Source organism: Lathyrus oleraceus, chromosome 1 (genome assembly GCF_024323335.1).
Source record: "Lathyrus oleraceus cultivar Zhongwan6 chromosome 1, CAAS_Psat_ZW6_1.0, whole genome shotgun sequence".
Lineage (NCBI taxonomy): Eukaryota > Viridiplantae > Streptophyta > Magnoliopsida > Fabales > Fabaceae > Lathyrus > Lathyrus oleraceus.
The window spans coordinates 263,656,899-263,678,950 of record NC_066579.1 but is presented as its reverse complement, the minus strand read 5'-3'; positions in this window follow the sequence as shown (position 1 = coordinate 263,678,950).

The window sequence follows — 22,052 nt, the reverse complement described above, 5'->3', positions numbered from 1 at the left end:
TGCATTCCCTTGGCCAATGTAAGTATAGCATTTGATCATGACTATGGTGTGTTCATGGCTCATGATTTGTAAAACATCTATTACAAGTGAAAACAGGATTGTAATATTGTTTCTAACAAGCAGGATTTCAATAATGAACTTCGGCGAACAACTACAGGAATCTTTCTTTCAATGCCATGGAAAGGATTCAGAGCAAGTGCTTGCAAATCACCTAAAAGTTGTGGCACTTCTGAATTTACATCACCTAAGGTATCCACGGGTAACGAATTACGGGCAATAAATTCTACCTGCATTTGTTCTGGTTGAATACCTTCCCGGGGAGGCAAAGTGGTTAAGAGAGATTTCCCAGATAAATTTCCTGAATGGTGTACAGATTGTGCAGAAGTAGAATGCTTCTCCAAATGGTCCGACGTCGGCTGTATGTTTACATTCTTTTCCTTTTTTTTCTTTCTCTCTTCAATAACAGAAGTCTTTGAGTTCATGTCATCTGCAAATCGCTTATGACCTTTTATCTTCTTTACTGCAATAGTTTCCCGATGCTTTGCTGCAACAAGTTTATCCATTAACGTTGGTTTGTTGTTATTTTGCAATTAGGATTGTTAGCTTTGTCGGTGTAATGAGCTGCTCCTGCTGCTTTTCACTTGGCTTCTCGCAGCTTTTTGAATTGCAGCTTAATGTTGGCTCGCGTTGTCGTTTTGGTGCTAGCTTTAGAGTTTCTGTGACTTACGTTTTGCTTACTTTGCATCGCCGTTTACTGCAACTGGCTCGTGTTGATGCTGCTAGCTGGAGCAGTTTTGGATACTTGGTACATAGCAACTTTTTGCATTTGGCTTGTATGCCGTCTCCCACTGTTTTGGGTTGTTGTGTTGCTGCTTTTGCTTTTCATTCACTTTCCAATTGTTTTTTATTTATCTGATTTGGACATGTACGCTATTTGGATAGTTAATGGCTAACTCTAATGTGGAATTGGACATGAACTTAAGTAAATGGGTTTTGGTTTGTATAGTTAAAATGGGTTATTGGATTAAAAAAATGGATTTAATTGTGGGTTCAAAGAATTTGGATATTTGATTATAAAATGGATATGGATTTTTAGGAATAATCCAAGACTAATCTAAATATCAATTTAGATAATAATAACAAATCAGCAAAAATCAAATTAAAATCAAATTAATCTATAATTCGTTAAAATTACTTTGATATCAACTCTAACATTCATTTGGAAATTAAAATCAATTAGAGTTTGAATCATTAGTAAAATAAACAATTAAGATTAAATTGAAAATTTGGAATTAAACTTAATTCGAAAATAAAATCAAATTGAAAATTAAAAAAAAGTCAAATAATTAAAATCCATTTTATAATAAAAAACACCATGATCAAGAAGCTAGATAATGACCAACGTCTATCAATAAACAAAATGGATTTGGGAATGAATGTATGCAAATGAATTTTAGGCCAAGTGCCAAATAAAAATAAAAAATTCAGGACCAAAATCGGGGTATGACACTAGGATATCGCATCCTATGCCTACGTATCTCATCTGGAATGAGAATCAGAGCTGTCGTAGTTCGGCTAACGCACGCCGAAACAAAACGCTAAACCAGAGACGCTGAGACGTCAACCGAAAGACACAACTGGAAACGGAATGCCAATCGGTGGTCTTACATCCAACTCCGAACAAACAAACGCGAATGGGAAACGGAATGCCAATCGCTGGACTTACATCCATCTCCTAACACACACCAAACAAACGGGAAACCGAATGCCTATAGATGGACTTACATCAGACTCCGAACAAACAACAAACAAACGGGAAACCGAATGCCAATAGATGGACTTACATCAGACTCCGAACAAGCAAACAAATGCAAATAGGAAACGGAATGCCAATCGCTGGTCTTATATCCAACTCCACAAAGGAAACGGGAAACAGATAGCCAATCGATGGTCTTACATCTGACTCCTAATAAACACACACGAAAAGACGAAGGGTCTCGATTGCAGCTAGGGCAAGAGAAAAGGAAGGTCTCGATCGCAACGAGGGCGAGAGAAAAGGATAAGGTTAGTTGTCAGTCATACTCGACAAGATATCGCATCTCGTGCCTACATATCTCATCTGGACATGAGAATCAGAGTTGTCGTAGTTCGGCTAAACTATTTCTATTTGTTTTGTGTTTTTTAGATGAACAACGTCACTATGAAATCTACCGGATGCTCGACCTTGGGAGACTTACTCACCTGTAGTAGAAGGAGTTAACGTGTCCTTAAGAGGGGATAAAGTTTGTTTGTGTTTTAGGAAAGCTCACGCAAGAAAGGAAGTCCTAGACGAAGGAACCGTGCTACCTTAATTGACATGCAAACGAGAGACTATGTGAAGTCTAGCAAACCTATGGGGATACAATCACCACACACAAACACATACAACATGAAGTAAACACACCAACAAGGGGCTCAAACATCAAGGGTGAGGCTTTAGTCAAGGGGTCATATCAACCTCGTCAAACAAGTCGGGCTTTAGTCAAGGGGTCATATCAACCTCGACAAACAAGCCAACTGTAGGGTATGAAGGCTCTTAACCACTGACATTGACCGTCAGGGTGAGCAGATGAAAGGTGATGAGGGTAAGACCTCATAGCTCTTAACCCTGGCCTGGGTGAGCTTCAATCAATGAAAACATGGGGATCCAGAATGAGGGACCCTACTCCACTTGACGTACTCTATATACAAGGATCTTGGGTTAGGTTCAAGAGCCTCAGCACGTAGTGCGAGCTTAGTGAACGACTCAAACGATTAGCAGGGGACTGACTGCTAGTCCCTTCTATCTGCCAATTGCCTCTTCACTTAGGAGGACTTGAAGTACATGGCACAAAAGTAAACAAACACAGTCATTGCCTCTTAAGGAGGACTTCAGCCAAATGCCTGCCAAAAGAAACGACAGGGCTTCCAGACTACATGGAGTTAGAGGATGATTACCTAGGTGTTATGCCAACCACAAGCAAAGTACAACTCAAGCAATGAGCTAAAGCTACTAAAGTACCTGTAAGAAAATCAAACAAGTCAATATTCACATTCAGACAAATCAAACAGACAACAACAGTGTTACAACCAATATGCACACAAGGCAAGTCAACAACTCAAGTGAGTTCAACACCAATGAACCTACAATACAAGAAAGGTTAGTGGACAAAGAAAATTTGCATCTCAAGTCATAAGATTGCATTAACCACTAGAGCTAATAGCTTGAACCTGAAATACAAAGCTCAAAAGGTGAGTACAACCACTAGCACCACGGCTAGGGTCAAAGACAAAGCAAAAAGTCAAAACAGAAGTTGATTTTCAACATCAAGCACATTTATTCAAGTAAGAACATGTCCTAAAAAGGACCAAGTCTAAAGCATAAAGCAAGGTCATCACATGAGCAAGATATGGCAAAGGCAATTACAAAGCTCACAATTGGACATCAAGAATCAAAATTCCATATTAAAACAGAAATGAATCGAACAATCATGAAAACTTTTATGTGCATACAACATGTCAAACACAATCATCATGCCAAAAATTAGAATCAACAGAGTTCAATTGACCTAGAAATGAAAATGCACAAGTATGACATCAAATTGTGTGACACACATTGTCACACCAAACATTCATGTGTCCAAAACAGAAATGAAAAATGATAAAAATGCACAACCAAGCCTCAAAAATCATGTAACATGTTGGGAATCAGCATACCAAATTTCAAATCAATTGGCCAATGTATGAGCATTTCACAATAGAATTGGTACAACATGTCACATTTGCATACATGTTCAAAGAAGCCAACACAATTAAAATTCCAGAAATGATAAAATCATGAAATTACAACCACAAAATAATAGACATTCAAATGATCATGTAGCAAAAAATTGGAGGTGATTTGGATTCATTTTCAATTTATTATGATTTTTACAATGTGAATGAAAATAATGGAATAAAAGTGAAATAATTGGAAATGAAGTTGAAACATAGAAAATCACCAAAATGCCTTAAGCAAGGATCGAACCAGGTATACATGAAAAATATAAGGCGCTGGAAAAAATAAATGGAATTGTGCTGGAGCCAGGGATCGAAGGGAGGTCAAGGTAGCACATCACAACATCAAAACACAGTCGTTTCAATAATTAATGTGGCGCCTAGTCACAGTCAACACACATGTGGAAACAGTCAAAGAGAGCGTGGCCTATCAATTGGACAACAAGGCGCAAACATGGCGGTGACACAGCAAACCCTAGCAACTCACACCAGACGGCGGCCAGAGCGGTGGTTTCCACCGTCTTCTTCGTGGAGACGGTGGCGCTACAGTGCCACGCTGTTCGCCGTGAATTTTGGCGAACAACCTCTGGTTTACCAAAACTTGTAGAATTGGGTTACTTGCAGGATCAACCACACAAATCCTGGGACATGTGAAGATGTAGATGACTTTGAAGATATCTAGAACAACTTTCATATCTTTCATTTTAGTTCTCTAAGTGTTTTATGTCGAAAGATGTTGATTAAAGTGTTTAAACAGATGTAAATTTAACAAGATAAAGTAAATGGCGGAAAATAACTGACGAAATGTAAAGTGTCGAACAAGAAAAGTGCAGAAAGATAATTGACTGGAAAACGTAAAAAGGAACTTGCAAAGAACTTTAACTTTATAAAATAAACTTTGAAGGAATTGGTGTTTGTTTACACATACATGTTCCAAATATGACTCTTTTCTCTCTCACGGGTACTTTGAGTGTTTTCAGGAATTTTGTACAAGTAAATTCTCACACTTTTTCAGATAACAACTACCCTATTTATATACAAATAACATAACCGTTATTAACTACCAAATCCTAAAAACTGTGACAAACGGCTTTCTTCTTTTCGCCTAAATGCTTCCACGCGTCTCCTGCCAAACGTCACAATTCTCCTGAATTTGAATATTTACACTTTTACGTCAAACTGACGTCTTTCTTCAGGCTTTGTCGAATTGTCGAAATACTATAACATCCTCCATGTATGTCATAGTGCCTTCCCATCTGCAGATACCTTGTCGAAATGTCGAAGCTTCAAATTTGTCGAAGTGTCGAATAACACTTATCAACCGAACCGTTTATCCCATGTCATCATCTGTCGGAAGGACCATTCTACATATCAACTCTTATGGCGTCGAAAACGCATGTATACAAATTGCCCCCAGCAAATACGTTTCGACTGTTTTTCTGGAGAAACAGTCATTTGTTGTCAACCAGTGTTTTGATGCCATGTCAATTAATCTTTATTAAATCCAAGTCTGATAATCTCAATTTCCAACAACTAACTGGCTTTGGTCTGCATGACTAGGTGAGTCAAAAACCCCCAACAATCCAAAAGAGAAAGAGTGAAGAGGAGAAAGAAGAGGATAAAGTCCCTAATGAAGAGTCTGGTGACGAATCTCCAGAGTTAATCCCTCCCCCTCAGAAGAAGAAGAAACTCACGAAGGTCTCTTCCCAAAGATCTATCGTTAAATCAACTAGGAAGGATTCTGCCAGTACTCCCCCTGCTAAACCTCAGTCGAAAGACACGGAGAGTTGGAAATCCAGCTTTAATACTGAGATTCCTGAGGTAATTTTTAGTTCGACAACATATATTCACCTTTCCTACATCTTTTCCTTCTAAATCTTAGAATTATTTTCAGGAACAAGTGGCTGTCGAAAGAACGCCTGAGAAAATTCTGGAGGAAACAGCCCCAGAAGAAGATATCCCCACAAGTGATCATGACATGTAAACTGTAGCAGAATTCGACACTACAGTGGGTGAAGCTTCTGAAGATGAATCTCCTCCTCATCCAGGATTAAATGCTGCACCTCAGGGTGATGACATTGACATGGAGGCTGGGGTCGAAGATGATCCTGAAGACGAAGCTGCCAAAGATGGGGACAACCAGTCGAAACAAACAGAGGCTGAGCATACTTCAGAGCGAAACACTCCACCTGCTCCAGACCAGACCCAAGGGAGTGGCAAATCAACTGGTTCGACTAGTTTCTCTCGCGAGGAGCTTGAAAATCTCAAAGTGCAAAGACCTTTGGAGCATCTGAAGGCCATGCTTAGCACTCGTTTTAATTTTCAGGATTCTTCGCAGAGTAGTTCGACCACTTCTGGGGCAACTTCTAAAACACAATCACTTGGCAACATCTTGACCAAAATTAAAACGAAAATCCTTGATGTCGATTTGTTTAAAGTCTTGAAAGAGAATTCCCTTGCTCACCTTGAACTTAAGAAAATTTTGAAGCAAGTGAATGTCCTGGAGGCTTCTGCTGAGGTTGGAAGTTTTGTGATGGAGCTGATGACTCTTATTGACTTGGCCACTGCAGATCTTCATCGCCAAAGGGATCTTATCAATCAAATCTCCTCAAAGTCTGAAACTCAAACTGCTGAATGGGATGCCGTTTCGACTTCGACTGACAAAGTTTCCAAATTGCAAAAGCTTTCTGAAACTTATGTCAAAGAAGTTGCTGCTTGTGATGAAAACATCCAAAAATGGAAAAAACAGATAGCAGCACTTCAAGAAAAGATCTCTCAAGAGGAAAAACGTAAGGCATCCATACAGCAACCCAAGCAGGGCGAGATTGACGAAGAATTGGGAGTGGGTATTCGACATGCTGAGAAGGCCCAGTAACTTGGTCAAGAGATTGAGACTCTTTCCACTCACAAAAGTCTTTGTGATCATCGACTCCAATTTCAGAGGCAGAAATTCGCCACTTTGAGGGAAACATTTGCCAATATTAATTTGTAGTTGAATTGATTTAACAATTCTCAGCCGCTTAAGGCTTTTGTAATGACTTTAATGCCATTTTTATTTGGCAAATTTTATCATAATCATGTTTGCAATTATTCCATTATTATTCTTACTTCCTGCAATATTGGCTTGTATTTTTTCAAATACTTGCCATTTATCTTTAGGATTCTCTCATCCTTCCCTATTTCTTCAATCTCATATGCGCCATTTGAAAATATTTTCAAAATTCGGAAAGGTCCTTCCCACTTAGGAGACCATTTTCCCATTAACTTATCCTTTCGATCCATAGGAAGGATTACTTTCCAGACGAGATCACCAATTAAAAAGGTCTTGAATTTTACTTTCTTGTTGTAAAACCTTTCGACTCTCTCCTTTTGTCTTCTTATTAAATCTAGCGCGCGCAGTCTTTCTTCGTCCAAATCTACCAGTTCATCCATCATCATACTCAAATATATATCCGATGGGATTTCATGATGCCTTTGCACTCTAACCGACTGCAAATATATTTCGACTGGTAAAACTGCATCATATCCGTAAGTCAACTTAAATGATGTCGAATTCGTTGCTTCTTTGGGAGACGTTCGACAAGCCCACAAGACTTGATCTAGAGTCTTATGCCAATTTCTAGGTTTTTTTTTCTACATGCTTCTTGATCAAATTTATCACTACCTTGTTGGCTGCTTCGACCTGCCCATTGGCTTGAGCATAGTAAGGTGTCGAAGTAAGGAGTTTAAAACCTGTTTATTGTGCAAATTTCTGCATGTTTTTACCAGTGAACACAGATCCTTGGTCTGTTGTTATTGTTTCAGGTATCCCAAATCTGTAAATTATGTATTTTTGGATAAAGTCTATGACTGTTTCTTGATCCACATTTACCAATGGTATAGCTTCAATCCATTTAGTGAAATAGTCTATCCCAACCAAAATGTACCTTTATCCTTTTGAAGAGGCTGGTCGAATTTCCCCAATCAAGTCTAAAGCCCATCCTCTAAATGGCCAAGGCTTTATAATTGAATGCAGCTCACTTGCGGGGACATGAGGTATGCCTGCATGTACTTGACACTCCTGACATCCTTTTGCAAATTCGACACAATTCTTCAGCATTGTTGGCCAATACATTCTTTGTCGAAATAATAACCACTTCATTTTGTGACCTGCTTGGTGTGCGCCACATTCTCCACTGTGTACATTCGACAAGGCTATGTAGGCTTCATCCTCACCTAAGCATTTCAACAAGACTCCTTCTGCAGTCTTTTTGAACAATTCATTTCCCAAAAGTACATAACTTAAAGCTCTGTATTTTATCTTTCTTTCTACTTTCTGATTTGGGTCTTGTAGATAATCCTTGATAGGCTTTCTCCAGTCCGAAATTCCTGAACCATCTATGTTGAATATTTCAAAGTTTTCTTCGTCACCGTATCCTAATCTTATTGACTCTAGATCTGATGGGGACAACTTGGTGGATACGACTCTTCCTCTGACTTCGATGGCTTCTTCTAACTTTTCTTTCGACACTTTATATCCAGATGCTAGCTGAGCAAGATCGTTCGCTTCTTGATTCTCCAACCTGGGAATGTGTCTGAAGACCACACTGTCGAACACCTTGAGAAGTCTATTGGCTATTACAAAGTACATGATTAAATTTTCTTTCACGCATTTATACTCTTTAGTCAACTGCTTTATCACCAGTTCAGAGTCGCCCATTATTTCGACTCTTGTTGCCCCCAATTTCAACAAGATTTCAAGTCCAGCGATCAAAGCTTCATATTCTGCTTCATTATTCGAACATAGACTTTCAACTTTGTACTTGAATTTTGTTGGAATTCTGTCGGGAGAAATAATCAACATCCCAACGCCAGTTCCATTTTTATGACTGGAACCGTCGAAGTACAGTTTCCAAGGTTCTAATTCGACATATTCCACGTCTTCGTCTATAGAGTGGTCGGCTATGAAATCAGCGACCACTTGTCCTTTCACAGCTTTTAAAGGCATATATTTCAAGGAATATTCTGTTAATGCTAATGCCCATTTTCCAATTCGACTATGTAAAATAGATTTAGATAACATATACTTTATTATGTCGAAATGGGAGGAAATATATACATCAACAGGTTTTATATAGTGCTTCAATTTCATACAAGAGAAATATACACATAAGCATAGCTTTTCTATAATACTATATCTAGTTTCAGCATCATTCAGGACTCTACTGAGATAATAAATGGCTCTTTCGACACCATTCTCGTCTTCTTGACACAACATACTTCCTAACATTTTGTATGATGCTGAAATGTACAATCTCATACTTCTTTTTCTGCAAGGAGACATCAGGATTGGGGGATTAGCCAGGTATTCCTTGATTTTGTCGAAAGCCGCTTGTTGTTCTTGCCCCCATGCGAAGTCTTCCTTCTTTAGTCGAAGTAGAGGAGAGAAAGCTTGTGTCTTCCTACTGAGGTTGGAGATGAATCTTCTGAGAAAGTTGATTTTCCCTAGCAGAGACTGCAATCCCTTTTTGGTTGATGGCGCTTTCGCTTCCATTATGGCCTTGGCTTTATTTTCATTTATTTCGATCCCCTTCTTGTGGACCACAAAACCTAAGAAATCACCCGCCTGCACACCAAAAGCTCATTTAAGTGGGTTCATTTTCAAACCAAACTTCCTCATCCTTTCAAAGGATTATCGAAGATGATCTATATGACTTTTCCCTGAAACAGACTTAATCACAATGTCGTCAATATACACTTGCATGAAAGTTTCGATAAAGTCATGAAAGATGGAATTCATAGCACGTTGGTAAGTTGCTCCAGCGTTCTTTAAACCAAAAGGCATTACTACCCATTCGTACGTTCCTATTGCTCCAGGACAACGGAAAGCCGTTTTAGGAACATCTTCTTCAGCGATAAAAATTTGGTTATAGCCAGAGTATCCGTCTAACATACTTAAGTACTCATGGCCGGCTGCAGAATCTATGAGCATTTCTGCCACTGGCATAGGATATTTATCCTTTGGGGTAGCCGAGTTTAAGTCTCGAAAATCAATGCATACCCTAAGTTTGCCATTTTTCTTAATTACTGGAACAATATTTGCAATCCATTCGACATACCTGGTTGTGCGGATGAACTTGCATTTTAGAAGTCTTTCGACCTCTTCTTTTATTTTCGACAGGATTTCTGGTGTGAAGCGTCTCGGAGTCTGCTTTACTGGCTTCTTCCCTTCCATTATCGGCAACTGCATTTCGACCAAACTTCTGTCGAGACCAGGCATCTCGTCATAATCCCATGCGAAGCAGTCTTTGAACTCTTCCAGCAACTGGACTATTTCGACCTTGAACTGGGGGTCCATTTTTGCGCTTATGTAGGTTGGTCTATTCTCTGCCCCCACTCCTAAATTTATTTCTTCTAATGGGTCCTGCGCCACCATCTTCTCGTTAGTTGACACCGGATCTTTTTCGAACCCTAGAGGTTCGTCGTCATAAATGGCGTCAAGCTTTTGGTGTTGCCATTCGCCCATTTGGTTGTTATCGTGATCTTCTACAACGTCTCCTTGGGGACATTCTTTGTTGGAGTTTTCTTTGCTGGCTTCGACGGCCATGTATTTTACTTCAGCCTCAAGGGCCTCTTTGAGTTTGTTTTCGGCTATGTAAGCCGTAATCTTTTCGAGCGCTGATTGTTCACTCGTCATCGTCAAATTCGCTTCCCCATCCTGTTGGCTCTATGTGAGTAGTTCCCCACATATAGGTTTCGCCAATCACTTCTTTATCCCACTGGAAACCATGCGTAGGATGAAGGTACATGGAGCAGTAGGCGTTGTTTGTCGCCTTTAAATCAAATTCGGCTGGACTGCATGGAGGTATGTGGGCCAGGTTTTTGTCGAAGCTTTGGCTGTTGATATTTTTTATCTCTGACATGAAGTAGCTTTGATATGCCTCAATGTTTTCGACGATCCCGTCTGGCCTCCATATGGCTATTCGTTGATGCATCGAAGAGGGTACGGCTCCTACACCATGAATCCGTTCCCTTCCAAGCAGTAGGTTGTTGTTGGCCTTTGAAGCGATGACTATGAACATTGTTGGCCTTGTTATGGTTCCAACAGTTAAGTTCACTTGGATGACGCCCATAGTTGTTCCCACTTTTCCTTCATAATTCGAAACACCATATTGTGAGGTTTCGCGTCTGAATCGTCTTTTCCAATCTTCTTCAGCATGTAATGGGGCATCAAATTCACTGCTGCTCCCCCATCCACCAGTATTTTATTCACACCGATATTCTCCACCTTTCCTTTTATGAACAGAGGTTTCAAATGCGCTTTCATGGAGTCGTCTGGTCTTTCGAAGAAAGCATTCTGCTCTTCGACGCACCCGTTATTCATCACGTAGTAACAGACGGGCCTGTGTGCCATTGTTTCCTCCTCCATCTCGTCTTCTTCGTCTTCAACTTCCATGACTCTATCATAGTCTCTAGGGAGAACAGAGACAACGTTGCAGATCACGTTGAAGGATGATTCTGAGTCAGAGTTGAAACTGTCAGTTACTTCGTCATCTCCCTGGTTCTTCGCCTTCGACACCACTGGTTCGACAGCGCTGCCAGGATTGACCTGGGGGGGGGGTCTCCTTTCTGCTCATTGTTTGACGATTGTTGCTAGATTCTGCTTCATCTTTCCCATTCATGTTCTTTTTTGCCGCCTCTATTTCTGCCCTCTTCTGCCTCTGGAACCTCCTCCATTGGGATCTGGACATGGGGTTTTTGCCTTTGTAATTCTCTGAAGGATATGGTCTTGGCTTGTGTTTTTCCATTTCCTTCTTGCCTTCCATCGACGCGCCTCTCTGAACCTCAAACTTTCCCCATTTCTTCTGCCCCTGGGCGTCTCTGATGGGTTGAACCCATTTGTCGTCCATTGCTTTGTCAGATGGTTTATAGGTGTTTTGGCGTCTTTCCCCGTGCCTCCACTGGTGGTGATCACTTCTCCTTGGGTCATATCTCACTGTTCCCCAATTCTCTTTCCTCTTGGCTTTATTCACTGCTTCCTGGTTGGTTGCCGCCTTCCTGTCGAAGATTGCACTACAGCGTGGGCACAACATTACTTCGGTTTTCATCCTTTGGCACCTCTTAATGAATTCTATCAAGTTTTCCTCCTCTTTTGGGTACGCCAGCCTTTGGTACTCTTTTCGACGATGATCTTCGTCCACTTCGGCCTGGTCCTTCTGAGATATTTCCACCATATTTATCCCAACATTTCTTTCGTCAGCGATGCTTAATTCGTTCATCTTTCTAATGAGTCTCTCTTCTTCGCCTTCGACGCCCTTTGGTGTTTGGTCGAATTCCTTCTCTGGGAAGCAACACCAAGATATGGTCCTGGGACCATGTTTGCAACAGCATTGATCCAATTTCTTCTGGGGTCTTCCATTGTCCTATGCAGAATCCCACTGACCACGGGCTTCGAAGGACCGTTAGCGGCTTCCGCTTTGCTTTTTGTGACTTCTTTACTGAAAGGCCCCATCGCGTTGACGCAGTTGGCGATATCACTTTTCTTCGTTTGATCAGAATCAAGGCCTTCAGCAACCTTGTTTTCAATAATGAGGTCTTCAGTAACCTTCTCTTTCGTATTAGGGGAACGCTCAACTGCCTCGACTGTTTCTTCATTGTTGTCTGAAGAAGCATCTCCCCAACCGCTTGGTTGGATTGTGTTGATATCTAACTGAGAGCTTGCCGGCGCATTGTACTTCACAAGATAATCATACTTCCCATTTGGCTGTCCCAAGCGGTCCCAATTCTCCTCTTGTCGAAACATCATATTTTCGGCAGTATTGTCACCGTCCTTCTTGTCGAAACCTTCAGTAGTTTCCGTTCTTTTCTGGTTGTCGAAGCCTTCAGTAACTTCAACTTCGTTCTGGCTTGCGAGATCATCAGCAATCTCGACCATGTTGATATTTGTGTCCAAACTTCCAGGGGCCTCCACCATTTCCAAATTGCCATCAGGAGCAACTTCGGCCTCTACCATGTTCACGATGGATGGTTCAACGTAGTGGGCTTCGACTGCCTGCATAGGATTCGAATCGATCCTCATTTGTTGTTTCGGTTTGTCACCAAACTTCAGCCTTCCGTCACGGATAGCATTTTGAACGAGATCCCAGAAAAGGAAACAACGAGACGTTTTATGGCCCAAAAAATTATGGTATTTACAAAAACCTCTCTTTTTCTGTTGTTCCATAGGCGGTTCTTTAGCGCCTGGCAGTTTTATTAATTGACCATCTTTAACCAACGGATCGAAGATTTCGTCACATTTGGTGATGTCGAACGTATAAGTCCTTTTGGGGAACTTATCCTTGGTTTCGACTGGGTTTCCGTTCGACGGAGTTAGCACTTTGCACGAATAAGGTGGGCCTTGCTTTAGTTCTGCTAGGTCAATCTCTTGTTCGTCGAAGTTACTTGGTTCGTTTTCGTCGTACTCATCATCTTGGCGAACCCCTACGTAGGCTACCCTCTCTTTTTTATTCTTATTTGCTCTGAATTTTTCGTCCCTTAACCTTTCGACCTGTCTCACCCTATCTGCTAATTGTGCCATATCCCTCAGATACTGGGTATCTAGTTTCTTCCTTATAGAATAATCTAGTCCCCCTGCGGCCATTTCGACCAACTCATGTTCTGGCACCGGGATGAAACATCTAGCCTTTAGCAATCTGAACCTATTCAAATAATCATCTATTGGTTCTGAGTGTTTTCTCTTAACACTGGCTAATTCTTTCAGGCTTATTTTTGTTTGTCCCATGTAGAATTGTTCATGGAACAACCTTTCTAATTGGGTCCACGTATACACTGAGTTTGCAGGCAAAGATGTAAAGCAAGTAAACGCATTTTTTGTTAAGGAACTAGGGAAATATTTTATTTTCAAATTTTCATTACGGGCTATTTCCCCTGCCTCGATCAGATAACGTGCCACATGTTCTATGGTGGACTCACTAGTGTCCCCTGAGAACTTTGTGAACTTAGGGACTTTCCACCTTGGTGGCAGTTCTTCTTGCAGAATATATTCCGACAGTGGGGATGCGTAACTAGGCCTTTGTAATCCCATGTTCATCCCATTTTGTGCCATTATCGTTTCGACCATGGCTGCCAAATTGTTTTCGACAGGCGGATTATTATACCGTATCCGTTGTTGCAATACAGCATCCACGTCTTGGCCTCTCTGGATTACTATCCTTCTAGGCTCTTGTGGAATAGGGATTTCGACACGAGGCTGTTCGACTACATCCTCTTGGTTTCTGACGTTTGTTTGAGGATCATCCAACGGTATCTGGTTTATCGTAGGCTCTTCCTGGACCACTACCACTGGGTTATGAATCACTTGTTCTCTGTGTCGAGTTTGAGGGACTCCAAAGAAATCAGCAATGCGCGTCATTTGCGCTGCCAACAATTGGTTTGTTTGGGTGGTGTTTTGTATTAGAGGGTTAAACACCGCTCCCATTTGTTGTGTCAACATTTGGACCATATCATGATTACTCTCGTCCATTTGTTGTCTGTCATACGGTGAACTGACTTTTGGTGTGTTTTTGCTTTGGAAAGCAAATGTCGCGGATAGCAAGAGTCGCCACCGACTTTTCTTTCATCCCATAAGGAAAGGTGGAAAAGAACAGGAAAGACCTTAATTAGATTTTGGGTTCGGGAGGTACATTATACAAAAGGAAGGTGTTAGCACCCTTTGTATCCATGGTTATCCATGGGCTCTTAATTGCTTGATCACTTATGTTTGTCTGAAAAAAGTGTTTGTGAATTGCTTAAAAAATGTTTTGAAAAGAGAGTTTAACTTTGTAATGATCCTTGTACGAATGTATACAAAGTATTTATCTCGTTTAATTTTGAAAGCGGTTTAGAAAAATATAACTTGGCAATGATTCTAGTACGAATGTATGCCAAGTGGTGATTTTCTAGTAGCTGCAAAGTGTGAGGTATGAAAAATGTTTTAGGTTGTGAGCCAGCGATTAAGAGTTATACCTACCCAAGGTCTTTATGGGCATTTCCTATCCTTATGAGGGTAAAACTGTCCTTACTATTGAGAAGTAAGTAGTCTTATCCCTTTGGATGTAAAGGGGTCATCGTAGGGTCATCGATTGGTCATTGAAGGCAACATTTGTAAGGATACCTTAGCATTCGAAGGGACAATCATCATTTAACCGTAGGCTACAACGACGGGTCATCGAGGGACAAAATCATATATTCGCAGGCAACATCCGAGGGACAATGATTTATTTTATAGGGACATGATGAGTTAATCGAAGGATCTTTGCTAAATGTATCCCCACATTCGCGGGACATGACCATAATACCGTAATATCGTGAGGCAACCAAAGAGAGGTCCAAGATCACATATTCAAAGGCAATATTTTATAATCAATTAGTTAGTTGTAATCAATTAGGTAATTAGGTCCACGTTATAATCAATTAGGTAATTAGGGTGAATCTCCCCAAGGGTATCCCACAAATAAAGTGGAATACCTAGCAAGCTACCTTCTCCGGGAGTATGTGAACCCTTACAAAATTCAGCAAACAGGTCAGAATACCAAATCAGGGTGCAATCCAGAGTTGCACCAAATAAAAAGCGTCACAACAGAAATAGTGTCAGGTAAATAATGCATGATTACAATAAAACATGTCAGATAAGCACAAAAAATCAGAACGAAAAAATCAGCGACTGTCACGTTCGCTTCTGCCTCGCCTAGCGACGGCTTGGCGAATGCTCGCTACATGCTCGCTTAGCGATGTGCTAGCGAGCGACTGCGGGTTCTGGTTTTAATAACAGTACAGTTCCAGAAAGCTCCAAACCCTATGGCATCCATCATAGAAATTACATGGTTAAACGTTCAAGACATTCATACATACTTAAATTCACATGCAAAACTTAAGATATTTTTATAAATTCAATCATAATGCCACATGCAAATTGAGAACACAAAGCGGTAATGGTAATGCAAACCTGTTTGCAATTGAATTGAAACCTTGAATTGGCAAGTCACTCTTAGGGATGGCGCCGGATTGAGTTGGGCGGAGATAACCTTGGTGCAGATGAGTTTCCTTCACGGTTTCCTTGAGGGTTGCTCTGAATTCTCTGGGTTAGCCTGTTTGCTGTGTTGCTTCTGTTAGGGTTTCCTTGCTAGGGTTTCTGTCCGTCTGCCTCTGTCCTTTTTCTGAATGAAGCTTTGCTATTTATAATAATTTTTGTGACCTGATGGGCTCAGAATGAAGCCCAAAAATTCTGGTATTCGCAAGCTTCGCTAAGCGAGCGGCGTAGCGAAGGGTTCGCTAGGCGAAGGAGTTGCTCGCCTAGCGAGCATGCTAGTCTGGGCCATTTTCTGGATTTGGCCATCTGTGAGCTGGGTCTTTGTTCCTTTAAGGTCAATGCCTTGGAAAATAAGTTGGAGTGCCTTAAAAAAATGCCTTGTAACATTAACGGGCAAATTTTGGGGTATGACAGCTGCCCCTGTTCAATATTCTTGAACCGAGAGAGTTAGAATGGTGTGTAAGCCATTCGTGGTCTGGAGGTGGAAGATTATTGAACATTTAGAATGCCCCAAAATTTTCACTTGTTAATCAACAGTTAGTCTTGATGAAGATAGGCTTAAAGATGCCATCCAGGGAGTTTGATGATGAGAGCTTCAGAGTGCGTCATACATTAGACGATATCCGAAGACATGGGTGTCATACCGGGTCATACGCTAGACCGTATAGTGAGTCATCCATTAGGCTGTCGACTTCGCTGAGGAGTCAGAGTGTGTTATACGCTGTTGGGGATAAGGGATCAGAATGGATCATACGCTAGACCGTATCTGAATAGCAGAGTGAGTTGTCCCTTAGGCGGTGACTTCACTGAGGATGAAAGATCAGAATGGATCGTACGCTAGATCGTATCCGAGTTGCAGAATGAGTTGTCCATCAGGCTGTATCTGAGGATGAAAGGGTAGTCGTACGCTAGACCATGTTTCAGAATGTACCGTACGCTGGGTAGTATCGGAGGAATAAAGATCAGAATGGATCATACGCTAGATCGTATCCGAAGGGATGAACATCCAAATGGGTTGTACGCTAGACCGTATTGGAGCAGTTGGAGGAACCATACGTTAGGCTGAATCAGAATGAACCGTACGTTAGGCTATATCTGACAATATCTATACATGTTGGATTTGCAATAAATGGCTGGGATGGGCTTAAAGATGCCACCATTAGGAGAATATCAGAGTGTTTGTCCGAACGGATGTTCATGTGGATTATATCTGAAAGATGTAAATGTAATCGATAAAGATGTTCGTCTGAATGGATCTTTATTTTGACTGTATCCGGAGGATAATTAACCTGAAAAATAAAGTTAGCTTCATGCCATGTCATGATGCATAAGATATTTTATGCTTATGAAAATAAATGCGAACAATGTATGCATGCGTATGCTGTGAAATGATGTAATGAATGAATTATGCGTCTGAAAATTTTTTCCTGGCGACTCCCTGGGGAAAATAAATCCCCATCTTCTGGTTGGAGATACTTGTATTGATGACCCTTTCTTAGCTGGGGATACTTGATTTCTGTTGATGGTGGAAACGCTCAACAGGGTCTGGCTGGGGATGGGAGAGATGACCAGTCTGTCTGGTGGTGCCAACCTCTTCTGGGAAATAGCTGGTTTTGTTGGGGAATGGAATTAGCAACCAGATTCATTGGAACGCATGGTTAGACCTTCTCCTCGATCCTGAAGTCTTTTGTAATTGCTATTTCCGTTTTATGCATGTATTTTTGATAAACATCGATCATATTCAAATGCATATACCAATTCAATCTAAATCAATGGACGTTTACGCAAACAAAACAGAGAAAGTAAAACAAAAGCATTTTTTTTTGGAAACAAAATTGTATTGATTTTGAAAGAGGGCCTATAAACAGGCAATTTGTGTACAAGGAGACAGAAATCCTAGTAAGAGGAAATTGTCGAGAACATAAAGAAAAAGCTATGAAGGGAAAGCCCTGTGGATCTTAATTCTACTACTGTCATTATGTCTTCAAGCATCTCATCTCCTGTTGTCGGATAGAAGTGATTGACTTATTCAGTCCCTTGAACTTGGATGAAGCTGTCTGAGAACGGGACATAGTCATACGCTTTTAATCCCTAATTTTTTCCTGGACCGCCTTTTCAGGTTTTCAGTCCACCAGGATACCCTTTTTTGCCCAAGCCGCCTTTTCAGGTTTTCGATTTGCCGGGTGTACATTTTTATATGTTTATCCCTAATTTTTGCCCGAACCCTTTTGGTTCGCCGGGATGCCCTTACTTTTGCCTAGGTACGTCGACCTAGCGGGTCTCTTTTATGCGTAGTATTTTTTGACTATGTCTGCGTTCACGGGATGTGGGAAGTCTTCACCATCCATCGTAGCAAGTATCATGGCTCCACCAGAGAATACTTTCTTAACTAAAAATGGCCCTTCGTATGTGGGAGTCCATTTTCCCCTGGGATCACTTTGTGGTAGAATGATACGCTTGATAACTAAGTCGCCGATTTGATACACCCGTCTCTTGACCTTTTTGTTGAATGCCTGGGTCATGCGCTTCTGATATATCTGCCCATGACAAACAGTCGCAAGTCTCTTTTCATCAATCAAATTTATCTGATCAAGTCGGGTCTCAATCCATTCATCCTCATCTAAGCTTGCCTCTCTCATGATTCTTAGAGAGGGAATCTGAACTTCCACTGGTAAAACGACTTCCATTCCGTAGACTAAAGAGAAGGGAGTTGCCCCTGTCGAAGTGTGTACTGAAGTGCGATAACCATGAAGAGAAAATGGTAACATCTCGTGCCAGTCTTTGTATGTTACTGTCATCTTTTGTATAATCTTCTTAATATTCTTATTAGCAGCCTCCACGGCGCCATTCATCTTTGGCCGGTACGGGGAAGAGTTATGGTGTTTTATCTTGAACTGCGTGCAGAGTTCAGTAATCATCTTGTTGTTCAAATTAATGCCATTATCAGTGATAACTCTTTCAGGGATGCCGTATCGACAAATGAGATTATTCTTGATGAATCGTGCCACCACATTCTTGGTGACAGAAGCGAATGAGGCTGCCTCTACCCACTTTGTAAAGTAATCAATAGCAACAAGGATGAAACGATGTCCATTAGAAGCAGTAGGTTTAATCTCTCCGATCATATCAATTCCCCATATTGCAAAGGGCCAAGGGGCTGTCAACAAGTTCAATGGAGCCGGAGGCACATGTACTTTATCCGCATAGATCTGGCACTTGTGACAAGTTCTGGAGTGATGGTGGCAATCAGCTTCCATGGTAGACCAATAATACTATGATCTCAGAATCTTCTTGGCCATTGTATGTCCATTAGAATGAGTCCCAAAGATACCATCATGCATGTCTTCCATAATCTTTTCTGCTTCCTTTTTATCCACACAGCGAAGCAGAGTCGAATCATGATTACGTTTGTATAATACTCCATTACTCAGAAAGAATTTAGCGGAGAACTTTCTCAGGAATTTTCTGTCGTTGAGGGACGCCCCTTCAGGGTATTCCTGAGCTTCTAAATATCTTTTTACTTCGTGGAACCGAGGTTTATCTTCTACTTCATCAGCGTTAAGTCCATAACAATATGCTGGTTCATCTAGTCGTTCAATGGTGATCATGGGGGCTTCATTGTCCCATCTGACCCTGAACATGGAGGACATGGTAGCCAAGGCGTCTTCCAACTGACTCTCCTCTCGTGGAATATGTTCGAATGTAATCTCTTCAAAATATGGGATTAATGTCAGCACCCGTTCTCGATATGGGATGAGATTCGGATGTTTAGTGTCCCATGCTCCTTTGATCTGACTGATTACCAAAGCTGAGTCTCCATACACACTCAAAAACTTGATTCTCAGGTCTATAGCAGCTCTGAGTCCCAAAATACATGCTTCATACTCGGCCATATTGTTGGTACAATCAAAACATAGTCTAGCAGTGAAAGGCGTATGGCAACCCTTGGGAGAAATAATTACAACACCAACACCATTGCCCAACGCATTAGAAGATCCATCGAAAACCATAGTCCATCGGGATCCCAGTTCGGGTCCTTCATCTGGCCCATGTTCTTCGTAATCAGTAACAAGCATGACATCCTCATCTGGGAACTCAAAATTCATAGATTGGTAATCATCCACTGCTTTATGAGCCAAATGATCAGCTAGCACACATCCTTTGGTTGCTTTCTGGGTAGTATACTGGATATCATACTCTGTTAAAATCATCTGCCATCTCGCTATTCTTCCGGAGAGGGCAGGTTTCTCAAATATGTATTTGATAGGATCCATCTTAGAAATCAACAAAGTGGTATGATTCAACATATACTGTCTTAGTCGGCGAGCAGCCCAGGCCAAAGCACAGCAAGTTCTCTCGAGCAGTGAGTATCTTGTTTCACAGTCGGTAAACTTTTTGCTAAGGTAGTATATGGCATGCTCTTTTCGATCAGACTTGTCATGTTGCCCCAACACGCACCCCATTGAATTTTCTAACACGGTCAAATACATGATTAGAGGTCTTCCTTCAACTGGTGGTATCAGGATCGGAGGTTCCTGGAGATACTTCTTAATTTTGTCAAAAGCTTCTTGACATTCGTCATTCCATATCATCTCTTGATTTTTCCTCAGTAGTTTGAAGATGGGTTTGCAGGTAGCAGTTAAATGGGAGATAAATCGGGCAATGTAATTCAAGCGTCCCAAGAAGCCTCTGACTTCTTTATCTGTACGGGGAACAGGCATTTCTTGAATAGCTCTCACCTTAGCCGGGTCAACCTCAATTCCTTTACCACTGACAATAAATCCCAAGAGTTTACCGGATCTTACTCCAAAGGTGCATTTGTTCGGGTTCAATCTCAGCTTGTATTTCTTCAACCTCTCAAACAATTTGTACAAATGATCGAGATGTTCTTCTTCAGTATGAGATCTGGCTATCATGTCATCCACATATACTTCTATTTCATGATGGATCATATCATGGAACAAAACCACCATAGCACGCTGGTACGTTGCCCCGACGTTCTTTAAACCGAATGGCATTACTTTGTAACAGAAAGTGCCCCATTGCGTCACAAACGTAGTTTTCTCCATGTCTTCAGGTGCCATCTTAATCTGGTTATAACCCGAGAATCCATCCATGAAGGAGAATACTTTGTGTTGAGCGGTGTTATCTACCAGAACATCGATGTGCGGGAGTGGAAAGTCATATTTGGGACTCGCTTTATTCAGATCTCTGTAATCGACGCACATTCGCACCTTACCATCCTTCTTCGATACTGGTACCACATTAGCAACCCATTGAGGATAAGAAGTAACGGCTAGGAAACCGGCGTTAAATTGTTTCATAACTTCGGCTTTGATTTTCTCGGACATCTCAGGACGCATGCGACGAACCTTTTGCTTAACAGGATGACAATCTTCCTTCGTCGGCAAACGATGTACTACTATATCAGTATCCAATCCTGGCATGTCTTCATAAGACCAAGCAAAAATCTCCATATAATTGTGTAACATCTGAATCAATCTTCCTTTGACACTGTTTTCCAAGCCTGCTCCTATTTTGACTTCTTTCTTGTCCACTTCAGTACCCAGGTTTATAATTTCGATTGACTCTTCATGCGGCTGTATAGTCCTTTCTTCTTGCAGTAACAGTCTGGCAAGTTCTCCGGGTACTTCACAATCTTCCTCACTTCCATCCTCGGCTTGGTAGATCGGATTTTCAAAGTCATAATGAACAGTAGTAGAACTATTATCAACAGGATCCAGAATGGGTATGGATCTGTAATTTGTTACGTGAGTGTGTGTAAGAAAACATAGCTTGTTTGGAAGATGACAGGAAAGATAAAGAGCGCAATATTTGAATGCAAAAAGTCCATTGATTTATTGAATGTGAATATGCTTATGAAAATGACAAAACCCTTAACAAATTAGCTATTGTGCCCCGGGCATAGATACAATGCTTTAAGAAGTTCACTTGTAAAAATTAAAAATTTGCAACACTAAAATAGACAAAAACAATTACTCCTGACTAAAGGAAATCGGGACAGTGTCTTCAGCCTTCCAATTATTGAGTCCGTCACCAATTGTTGGGAAAATCCAGCTATCCAGGTCGCAATCGCTGTCAGCATCTTCTACAGCATTAATTTGATCTTTGACCATCTTTTCGGAGTTAAACCCCTGGCCAGACTTGTCAGACTTGTACGGTACATTGATCAGTTGACCCCAACCAGTAC